We start from the raw sequence: 11,683 nt of genomic DNA, 5'->3' as shown, positions 1-11,683 counted from the left end.
TTAAGACAGTGCTCCGCACACAGTAAGCGCTCGATAACGACCAATGACTGAAAAAAACTTCCCGTGAGAGATAGAGGAACGCAAAATGCCGGTCACTGACCTGAATGGTGAGAGCAGATTTGGGCTCAGAAGCGCAGGTCACCACTCCTTTGTCAGACTCTTTCCCAGGCAGCAGCTCACTGTGGTTTGATTTAAAGTTCAAAATTTGTCCGGCAGGTACAAGTTTAGGATTAGCCCCCCCCCCGCCAAAATCGCTAATATTACCCTCTAATAAGAATTAAGTAACCACAAACCCCCCTAAATGCCCTCTTTCCAGCAGACCCCTTCCATGCAATCCTAATATACATATGGTGATCTCCTTTCTCTTCCATTTTAAAGTTTTTTTTATCAATGCCACTTCTAACTTATTTGCTCCTCTCTTCGCCGAGTAGTCAGTTCGTTCATAACTGGGTTACACAGATGCTTTCTAGCATGAGGGTGATATGCAAATCAATAGGTTTGTATGCGAAGCAGGCCAAGCAGAAGAGAAGCAGCTGGCCTCAGTGGAAAGAGCCCGGGCTTGGGGGCCAGAGGTCCTGGGTTCGAATTCCGCCTCTGCCACCTGTCAGCTGGGTGACTGTGGGCAAGTCACGTCACTTCTCTGGGCCTCGGTGACCTCATCTGGAAAATGGGGATGAAGACTGGGAGCCTCACGTGCGACCACCTGATTGCCCTGTATCTACCCCGGCGCTTAGAACAGTGCTCTGCACATAGTAAGCGCTTAACAAATACCGACATTATCATTATTAAGCAAATCTGTACCTTCTGGGCCGGAGAAGGAGTCAGTTCAGTCACCAGGTGGGAACGGGGGGATGAAATTCCTGGTAGGGCCACAAGACACTGTATTTCTACTTATTCACGCTGTCTCCCTCTACATTCCAGCTCACGTTCTTCATTCTTCTCAAAGTACCCTACGCGTTATGCCTCACTCTCGTCTCTTTCACCTCTGACCCTTTCCTCAGTTTCCCCTGCCTAGAATCTCCTCTCCCTTCCAGTGTGACAGACCAGTTCTCCCCCCATCTTCAAAGCCTTTCTGAAATCACATTCTCTTCCAGGACGTTGCCCTGGATTAATTCCTAATCCCCCCAATTTATATCGGGCTCAACTGCCTCTTCAACTCTTCTTCCTAGCGCTTGCATCCCCTATTACTTAAGGACCAACCGATGTCTCCAAATTCTTCGTGTAAATCGCCCCGGTTACATCGTAAACTCCCTGATGCAGCGATCACGTCTACTGATTCTACTGTACTCTCCGAAGAGCTTAGCACAGTGTTGTACGCAATAAATATAAAGAGAAGCAGCATGGCTCAGTGGAAAGAACACGAGCTTGGGAGTCAGAGGTCATGGGTTCGAATCCCCCTTCAGACGCTTGTCACCTGTGTGACTTTGGGCAAGTCACTTACCTTCTCTATGCCTCAGTTACCTCATCTGAAAAATGGTGATTAAGACTGTGAGCCCCACGTGGAACAACCGGATCACCTTGTATCCTCCCCAGAGCTTAGAGCAGTGCTTTGCACATAGTAAGCACTTAACAAATGCCATTATTATTATTATAAAACCTCCGTGGGTAAGCACACCCTTGTGGGAAGAGCACAGTCCTGGGAGTCAAGACACCCAGATTCTAAACCCGGCTCCACCGCTTGCTCCCTGTATGACCTCGGAAGTCTCCAAACCGCTCTAGGCCTCAGTTTCCTCATTTCTAAAATGGGGTTAAAACACCTGTTCTCCCTCCCTTTTAAACCATGAGCTCCAAGTGGGCCAGGGACCGTGTCGGACCTCATAATATTGTTTATACCCCAGCATTTAGGATAGTGTTTGGCATGCCCTAAGCACTTAATAAATATCATTATTATTGCTATTATGATTTGGGTTCATATTTAGCTTCTTATTTGTAATAAAAAATAATGGGAGTATATATTAAGCACTTCCTATCTAGCAAAGTAGTGTACCCTGTATTGGAGTAGATACTAATAAGCGGTTCAGACGCGGTCCGTATCCCACACAGACATCTTCTCCCCATTTTACAGATGAGGAAACCAAAGCTCAGAGAGGTTAAGCAATTTACCCATGATCACACAGCAGATGAGAGAAGACCTGGAATTAGAACCTGGATCCTCCGATTCCCAGCCCAGTGCTCTCTCCACAAGGCCATTTTGACTTTGTTTCTTGAGTCACCAAAAAAAACCACCAAAAAAAAAAAAAGAAAACACCTGATTTAAGTACTCAAAGCTTAGAGAGATTTCTTTTAACTGGGATCAGTGTGAAAAAGTATAATATTTTCATTGGAACCTAAGATCAAATCCTGCCATTAGCTGCAAGTAATAATAATAATAATAATGATATTTGTTAAGTGCTTACTGTGTGCCAAGCACTGTTCTAAGCACCGGGATAGATACAAGGTAATCGAGTTGTCCCGTGTGGGGCTCACAGTCTTAATCCCCATTTTCCAGATGAGAGAACTGAGGCACAGAGAAGGTAAGTGACTTGCCCGAGGTCACACAGCAGACAAGTGGCAGAGGCGGGATTAGAACCCACGTCCTCCGACTCCGAAGCCCGGGCTCTTTCCATGAGCTTCTCCGTAGTTCGAAGCAAAATTGCACGGGTGTAGCTGGAGAGGATTTAGTTTTGCGTATGACATTCTCGCTTTTGCTTCTACCACTTCTTATCTCCTTAAGCCTTATTTTTCTCATTTAGTTTGTGAATTTCATTCCGGCTTTAAAGGCTTCTGGAATCACATACCTCTGGAATATGATAAAGCTGCTCAACATTGCCCCATAGTCTCATGTTTTTGTGTATTTTTTCTTACCAGGAGAGTTGTCCCTGGAAAAACTAAACCTGCTTACTTTTTTTATCAGTGATGGATGGCATTTCCCTATGCCAGGCCAAAGCGCTGCATATCAAATAGCACTTTTATACTCTGCCAATCACTAGTCCTCTTTAGGATGCTGAAGCCCGGACTGACAGATAAAGGCTAATTGCTGGGCTCTAGTGGGTCAGTTTTTCATGACACAGGAAACAATAAAAGATGGAGAAGATAAAAAGGAAAGTTTAGCATGAGTAATGAAGGGAAAATATACAGAGAACCAAAACGATGAGAAAAGGGGGCAATCTGGAAGGGACAGGAGAGAAACCTAAGTATTTAGCATTCAACGTTAGAATGAAAATGGAGAACGGAGTGAAACGGAAAGGTGTTCTTTTATGGAGAAATCTAAGGGGAGGTCAGTAAATCAATAGACGGATAAAGAGTTAGATGCATAGCCGAAATGGATAATTCGCCATTCTACGGTTTGAGCCCATTAAAATGAGTTAGAAATCAGGGAGATTCTGGCAAGTGATTGTAATTTAGGAAGAAACTCCAATAATAAAGTCTGTTTAGTAGAAAACTCAAATAATATAGTCAGTTTACCAAATTACAAAGTAGTTACGATGTCTGTTTACATGCATTCAACTTGCCCTCCAGTCTAGAGGGAATGGTTATAACTTTTCATTAGTAATCTATTTCTCCCCTTATTAAATTCCGTAAAATGCAAACAATCCAGAAAGCAGCCAGAGCCCTGCTCTACATAGATTTCCACTGCTTCCCCTAGAAGAGGACACCTGAATAGATTCTCAAGGAAAAATAGCCACTTAAAGGAATTGAGTTATAATTCATTGGATGCAACATTCTGATTTGAAACCGGTTAACTACGTGCCTCTCTTGGCTCTTTTAGCATTTTTCCTTTCTGATTTTAAAATTCATGAGCACCAGAAATATGCTTCTTCTGGTCAGTCAAGGGACCATCTAGGTGGCCTAATGCACAGTTCAATGATTGGAAAATACCTTTTGAGTTTGTTTTCCTTTTACTCGTATTTGTGAAGTGCTTACCATACGCCAAGTAGTATGCTGGGCACTGCGGTAGAAACAAGCCGATCGGGTTGGACACAGTCCATGTCCCACAGTCTCAATGCCCATTTTCCAGATGAAGTAACTGAGGCACAGAGAAATGAAGAGACTTGCCCAGTGTCACACAGCAGGCAAGCTGCAGAGCTGGGATTAGAACCCAGGTGCTCTGACTCCCAGGCCCAGGGCTCTTTCCGCTAGGCCAGTGAACACTTGATGTATGAATAATGTGCATACGAGTAGTCACGTAGGCCTACTTTAGCAATATTCTGCATTTCACCTCTATCCTTTTTCTCAATCAAGTTTTCTTGAAATTTACAATGGAAATCACAAAATACTGCAAAAAAAATGACTTTGCAACTCTACTGAGATTATCGACTATCACCTACCTGTGTTTCGAAAGAAGGTGGCGTATAATGAATTCAAAAATATGAGTAAATAGAGCTCAGTGGGCCTACTTTTTTCTCCTGGCTTCTACGATTATAATAATTTGATTTTATAGGTGTCTATCCTAAGACACCAGCTAGGGAGTAATCTATACTGAGTCATGAACTTTCATATCGTTAGATCTCCGTACTTATTTAAAACATATCAAGTGTGTCCAATAACTAAATTTTATCGGCTTTGAATAGCGGATGGTAGACACCGGGGAGAGCACACATAATAAAGTTTCCTTTATACTTAGGAAAAGTGCTTGGGCTTCAAGAGTTCTACCATTTGTCTGCGAGTCTGTTCCCCAAAAGCATAAAGCTTGCATAACACGTCTCCCATATAGACCAGGACGTATGTTTACAAAGACAGAAATCTGAGTAATTTCCCATTGGTCTGAAGGAAATATTAAACTCTTCTGTCATTTTGTAGTTTATTATTTATGTTCCTCTTTTGGGGTTTTTTTTGTTGTTGTGGTTTATTTCATTTGTAAGTTCAACCCCGTGTCCTGATAGACGGTGATGAAATGCCCGATATGTTAAAAAATCTTATCGCTAAATCAGGAACAAAACTATAAATTTTGGCTTTTGAAATCAAACTGACTGGTGAGGATCATTTTGCTCCTGAAATATAACCGGAGTGATCAATTTGCTGTAAAACGAAGCAGTTTAGCTTGGCAATCTATAGTTGGAAAACAAGTTGTTCCTGAGCAAAGTTTATACTCTGCCCAAGGGATAAATTACATTTTATGGGGAAAATATGCATTATTATATGCTTATCTGCTTAACATATTAGACTTTTCCACATCCACTGAATAAATACTTTTAATCATTCATTTTATCTCACAATGGTGAAATGGTAATTTTTTTTTTCCGGCACAGGATCAAAAATGAGCTAGAAGAAGAAAGCTTTCTCTGTATTCAAGACACTTACGTAGAGGTGTTCGGCAAATTAGAAAGGCCTGAGAAATGAGGTTTCCTGTGAGGAGATTATTTTCATGGAAGGGAGAAGGAGCAATTGTTTAGATAATTTCAGCCTTTTCTCAGAGCTGAGAGCTTTTCTTCAGTGCTTTGGCTTCTCAGCTAGATGCAGATCTAACTATTGCTTGTTCTAATTTTGCTTCATGGCTATGACAAGTTGACTTGCTTTTGCCCTGGATTGTTCCAAGGATTAATGCATTTTATACACTTATATTTTAAAAATGAAGTTGGCAGATGAAACCAGCCCAGAAAGGAAGAATGTCCCAGACCTCATAATATAGTCAGGGTTTATGAAGATATAGTCAAAATCAAATAGGCTGATGTTCAATAAAGGCAAATTTGGAGCAGTACCTAACATAGATCAAAATCGGAAACAATACATGGATTGATACATTGTGTGACCCTGGGTGAGTCACTTCATCTTTCTGTGCCTCAGTTCCCTCATCTGTAAAATGGGCATTGAGACCGTGAACCCCATGAGGGACAGGGACTGTGTCCAACCCAATTTGCTTGTACCCACCCTAGTGCTTAGGAGGGTCCCTGGCACATAGTAAACACTTAACAAATACCCTAATAATTATTATTATTGAAAAACAAAACAAAAATGTTTTAATATATTAAAAGTTATGTGTCTGTAGGGCCACATCGTCCCATCTTTGTCTATGTTGTTTGATCATGTTGCATCTGGTTCGGTGTACCCATTTCTTTACATTTCATAGAGCATCTTGTATACGTTACTGCTAGGTACTGAAGATGTCTAATCAATATTTGTTGACAGATTTGATTTAGGAGGAAAACAGAGGGCAAAAAGTACAAGAAATGATCACGGACAAGAAATTCTGAAAACGATTATTGGTTTTAGTCGATATCAGGCAACGCAAGAAGTAGAGCAGTATATTTCATTATAACGAGTACGGTACTTGTTAAACACTTACTGTGTACCAAACTCTGCCCTGATCCCTGCGGAGGGGCAAAGTAATCAGGTCGGAACCAGTCCCTGTCTCACGTGGGGCTGAAAGACAAAGGGGGAGGCACAGAGTGGTTAAGTAACTTGTCCAAGGTCACCCAGCAGGCACGAACCAGACCACGATTAGAACCGGGTCCTCTGACTCCCAGGCCCATTCTCTTTCATTCATTCATTCATTCATTCATTCATTCAATAGTATTTATTGAGAGCTTACTATGTGCAGAGCACTGTACTAAGCGCTTGGAATGTACAAATCGGTGACAGATAGAGACAGTCCCTGCCCTTTGACGGGCTTACAGTCTAACGGGGGGAGACGGAATGGGGGGAGACGGACAGACAAGAACAATAGCAATGCTGATTTTCAATCTGAATCCAATGGAAAGAGCACGGGCTTGGGAGTCAGAGATCATGGGTTCGAATCCCAGCTCTGCCACTTGTCAGCTGCGTGACTGGGCGAGTCACTTAACTTCTGTGCCTCAGTTACCTCATCTGTAAAATGGGGATTAAAACTGTAAGCCTTATGTGGGACAACCTGATTACCCTACATCTACCCCAGCGCTTCGAACAGTGCCCTGCACATAGTAAGCGCTTAACAAATACCAACATTATTATTAATTCTTATATTTCCAGTTATATTTTAGCAAACGTTCCCTTTTAGCTTACTTCCATTCAAAGATCCAACAAGCACACCGCAAGCTCACGACAGACAATAAAGCACACTGGAGTCCTAAGTTGGGATCCACACAATAGAGATATATAATATCTTACTTTATCTTGTCTCCCAGTGGGGTAATGGGTAGGATGGACCCAGGTTTATTTTATACAACACCTGAATTTTATCAATTTCTTCTTTCCTGCTCTCACATTTGTCAGCCTTAACTCTGCGTAACTGCATTTTTTTATATAATGGTGCTTGTTGAGCACTCTCTATGTGCCAGACACTGTACCAAGAGCTGGGGAAGAGACAAGATAATCACACTGAACACCGTACCTGTCCCACGTGGGGCTACAGTCTAAGTAAAAGGGAGGATGATTTCATCTTCATTTTACCGATGAAGTTACCGAGGCACAGAGAAGATAAGTGACTTGCCGAAGATCACACGGCAGAAAAGTGACGGAGCCGGGATTAGAACCCAGGTCCTCTAATACCTAGGTTCTTTTCACTAGGCCGTGTTGTTTCCCGTGTATATTTTCACACGTGTGTATGCCCATGTTAAATTTATATGACCACAAATTGGCATTTCAAAATAGTGATACAATAGCAAAGCAGAATTGAGAAATACAAGTCATTTTAATGCTGGCGTGACCTGTCACATGCAACCCATCACGCTTTCGATGGAACTTCATTTTCATTTTCTTTCCCGCACTTGACCGTTACAAAGATTTTTCCAACTTTTAAGAGCGTTTGCTACTGTCTGGCAACAAGACTGAATGTAACTGGCAGAATTTAGGGTTAAGATCACCCAAAGGTTTTATTTTTTTCCCCAGTCTTTATCTGAGGTGATAAATACCTGCTTATGCCTTGATTAAGTACCACCTAGATGACCAAGACTAGCCATTTCAGAGCTTCTCTGGGAAATGAAATCTAGCACGACCCATCAGTGGCATTTACTGAGCTCTTACTGTGTGCCAAGCGCTCAATTTAGTGCTTGGTAGAGTGCAACAGAGTTGGTAGACAAAATCCCTGACCTCAAGGAGTTTACAATCTAGGGGATAGTTACTGCCATTTAGGGGACCACCTGGAGGATTTTTTCCCCCATTCTTGATTTAAGAGACAGGTTCAGTTTTTACTGCAGAGTTCTGAAGGACATATTTTGATAGCTACATAATTAATGAGAGCAAAAAGAGAGTAAAGCAGGACGAATTTCTCCCTGGATCATTTAGACAACTCTACGTCGGCAGTGTATTCATTTGTGAATGTAAAGCTCACCTGTTAAAATGAAAGCATCACTCTCATCACCAGCTAATATGTTTTGAGCGAGGAAAAGACGCCAAGCTACAACAGAGAACAAAATCTGAGCCTGGCCCTTCCGAGGACCGAGGTTTAGTGATGGTGTCACTTAGGTATGAATCGTCTGCCCCTAGGAGGAAAATACGTCAGAGGCACCAACAAAATATCCTGCGGGGCCCACTTTCTCTGTTCTGATTTTATCTTCCCATCCTAACTCTTCAATCCATTGCATTTTTGAGATCAGAGGCAATCAAATGTTGAATTGGCATCAAGAGTTACGATGCGTCAGGAGCGGAGATGTACGGTATGCAGATTTTTAATAACGTCTATTTACTCATCAACCAGCATTTTGGCTGAAAATCCCAAAATCCCAATGGTAACCAGTTTCGCCAGTTACATTTCATGATCTATTGCTATAGAAACAGCAGAGGGACTCAACATTAGCTAACAATCCTATCCTCTGAGCTGTGCTGGGCTCAGCTATCACCATTGATGGCTGCGCCTAAATAATGAAGTAAACAATAGCCGTATTGACTGCGCTCCAGAAGGACAGAGAGACCCGTGCCAAGGAGAGAAAGGACCAAAGCAACAGAGGATGAAATCTCATTTCCCAGGTTTGAAGACAGTATTGAAAATAACCAAAGACTAGGGAATCCCAGAAATACAAAGGAAGAAAAAAAAAAACCGAGTAGAAATTCAAAGACAGGCTCACCCTCTATCCTTATTCCTCTCTGTTTAGCTCAAGGTCTTGTTTTGGATCATTTATATTCCCAGAACATATCTGATATTCCTGGGGCCACGCAGAGCTATGATCTCACCTGGCTCCCAAAATGTTCTTATTTCCACTGGTTCCAATTACGACCTTAATGTTATTTTAACAGGCTTTTTTAAATTTAACAATATTTAATTTGCATTAGCTCAAGTGACACACAATATATCAAGCTATTATCATGATTTATATCAGATGAACTGGCATAAATTCAACATTATAAATTGAGTCTGTAAATGAAACTATTATTTTACAGGAATTACTGTAGTAGAAAGGCTAAGGACCCTCCAGTCAACCTTAGTCAAACCCACTCTTTAGAGTTTTATATTTTATGCCTGCAATAAATGCTTTTGTGAGAGCCCATAACCCACAAAAAAGTCATTTGAAGTACATTAATTACGATAATACTATCCAAAAAAGCTGCGAGGGCCTATTTTTGTGACATCATTCTTTGATTTCTTGCTGCCTTAAATTATCCTTTTGATGGCTGCTGAGATTAACAGTCAGACTTTTGTCATTAAATATAAGGCATTTTAAAGCATGATCCACCTAAGCTCTAATTGATATTGCTTTCAGTTGGCAGATACTGACCTGATTTATAATTTAAATATGCATCATTATATGCATCTCTTCAGTATAATGAAAAAGCAAAGTTACTCTCATCTTTCTCGGCAATGTTAACATCAAGGAAAAGTATCTTTCTTTTTTCCCCTTTTATATTCTAAGCCTAATTGAAAACTGTTCATTGAATTTCAACATGATAGAAAAGTCTTTTTATCTCTCAATTTGTCTATTAGCTATTATAATTGAAGTATCTGCTACACAGTTGAATTGATATTGTTCTTGTTTAAATTCTGAACTTCTCTAAATCTTCCGTAAGGCATTAGCTTAAAAAAAAAATAATACGGGCTAGAAGTCATTAGCTAACAATATCATCTAAATGGGACATTAGACTAGCACTCCACATGTGGAAAGCCACAAAAAGTAGGAAGTCATCTAATTTTGCTAAAGTATGTGTTGCATAATAATCTTAACAGCGTGACCATAAGGTTTGCTAATTGCCACATCTGTTTAACAGCTGTCAGATGTTTGCCATATGTTGCCATCAATATTACAACAGACTACATTTCAGGGAGTTTTATTGTGTTCAACTGTTACTTATTTGTCATAAGCCTCGCTCTAGCCAATGACATTTCTTGATTTTTCATCACTAATTATTTTTAGAAAAATTGGAGCTGGTCCAGTTTTGACATTACACTGTATCCTTCCTTTCGGGGAGTCTACGGTTTTGTTCTTCTCCCTTACAAACCCTATAAACCTATGATGCAGTTTGCAGATGCACAAAAAAGAGTGATCGCACGTAAATTAAGGCTATCGGCAAACCAGGCTCGTCAAGTATCTTCATTTCTTTAAAATAGCAGGGTCTAAAACAGAGAATCGATTTACCGAATCCCTATAATCTGCACTGTTTCGTAAAATGTAATACGCTGACTCACGATATGGCTTTTTTATTGTTACGAGTGTTACTCTGGCTTATATTTTGGAATTATTTATATATCTCATAGGCTCTGGGATGCTTTTTTCATTTAGCTAACTTCTTCAGCTATTAAATACAAAGAAAGATTGACAGACTGCAGACTGGGCGAAATATGTATGACCTGATTTAATACAAGTTGATAGGTGTCACTGATCTCTGTAATAAATAGAGTGTGTGAATTCCATATGATGTATTATTTATCCATAGTAGATGCCATTTTGTTTCATTAATAAACATGGATATCAGGGCTATACAGTCCAGATGATTAGCTCTTGGCAACACAAGACACCCCGGCATTTGTCTGCAATTGCTCAATTATTTTGCTCATTTTCTTCTACTTTTCTACATAAATTATTAACACATGGATGTTCATTTAAAAACTTTATTTTAGAGGATGTGTCCAATTGCATTCTTTTGCTTCTCTGATGAAAGTCAATCTGAGTTTTTCCCATTTTTAATCCAAAAATGTAAATCTACAGCACAGGACACAATGGGCGATGCACGGTTTTGAAACTAAAAAATCCTTTATTGTTAACATTCATCGAGTTAAACTAAATATGCTTTACTTAAGAAGCACCCGGGTAATACGAATCCATGTGGAAATAACGTGGCTCTTACGGTCAGTAGACCCTGGTTCTAAATCCAGCTCTGCTCCTGGACTGTAGTGTGACCTTACAAGTCACTCAATCTCTCTGGACCCATCAGTCAATCAATCATATTTATTGAACGCTTTTTCTGTGCAGAGCACAGAATTAAGTGCTTGGGAGAGTACATTATTATCAAGGTGGTAGACATGTTCCCTGCCCAAGGGAGCTTACAGTCTAGAGGGGGAGACAGACATTAATATAAATTATTTAGTCATTCAATTCATTCATTCGATAGTATTTATTGAGCACTTACTATGTGCATAAAGTCATAAATTCTAATCCCAGCTCTGGCCCTTGTCTGCTGTGGGACCTGGGGCAAGTCCCTTCACTTCTCTGGGCCTCAGTTACCTCATCTGTAAAATAGGGATGTGAGCCCCACGGGAGACAGGGACTGTATCCAACACTATTTGCTTGTATCCACCCCAGCGCTTAGTACAGTGCTTAGTACTGTGTGCGCTTAACGAATACCACAATTATTAGTAGTA

This window comes from Ornithorhynchus anatinus, chromosome 8, assembly GCF_004115215.2.
Source record: "Ornithorhynchus anatinus isolate Pmale09 chromosome 8, mOrnAna1.pri.v4, whole genome shotgun sequence".
NCBI lineage: Eukaryota > Metazoa > Chordata > Mammalia > Monotremata > Ornithorhynchidae > Ornithorhynchus > Ornithorhynchus anatinus.
Note: the sequence above shows the minus strand (reverse complement) of the source record.